At 63.4% G+C, this 601-nt stretch overlaps 1 protein-coding gene across 1 annotated transcript in view; it reads right to left on the bottom strand.

Annotated features, from left to right (window-relative positions):
* Positions 1-601, bottom strand: part of DET1 (DET1 partner of COP1 E3 ubiquitin ligase) — a 26,030-nt gene that overhangs the window by 13,661 nt on the left and 11,768 nt on the right.

The following is a 601-nucleotide window of genomic DNA, read 5'->3' on the forward strand; positions in this document are numbered from 1 at the left end:
GCACCCCAAACCATCCTGCACCCATCCTGAGCCCAAAGCACCCCAAAACTCATCCTTCCCCCCCCGCACCCACCCTGCGCCCTTCCTGAACCCCAGCACCCATCCTGCCTCTCCTGCAACCCAAAATCCATCCTGCCTCCCGTGCCCCCTCTGCTGCCCTCCTGTACCCCCCTAGACCCATCCTGCACCCTTCTCCACCCCGGCCACTTCATCCCAGCATGCTCTGCAAACCCATCCACCATCCCCAAGTCCCCTACATTACCCTTCACCCCTCCCTGCCCCTGAACCCCTTCATGCCGGGAGCATCTCCTCCATCCCCAGGAAGGGTCTGGCACGGCCCCATCACTCCCTGCACCCCCTCTACCCCAAGTCCCAGCACGGGGACACCGCAGGGGCCACCACCACACCTCCCTCCCTCATTCTGGGGTACACATCAACAGCGACAGCAGAGACTGGGGTCACCCCCGGGCACCTCTCGGGCCTCTCCAAGGGCTTGAAAGCCTTTTGCCAGCCTTGGCTTTTAGCAGTACCCCTCTGCCCCGTGCATTAGTGCCGAGGGCAGCTCTGAGGGGCTCTTCTCCTTCAAAGGCAGGCAAGCAGG

This window comes from Geospiza fortis, unplaced genomic scaffold (genome assembly GCF_000277835.1).
Source record: "Geospiza fortis unplaced genomic scaffold, GeoFor_1.0 scaffold171, whole genome shotgun sequence".
Classification (NCBI taxonomy): Eukaryota; Metazoa; Chordata; class Aves; order Passeriformes; family Thraupidae; genus Geospiza; species Geospiza fortis.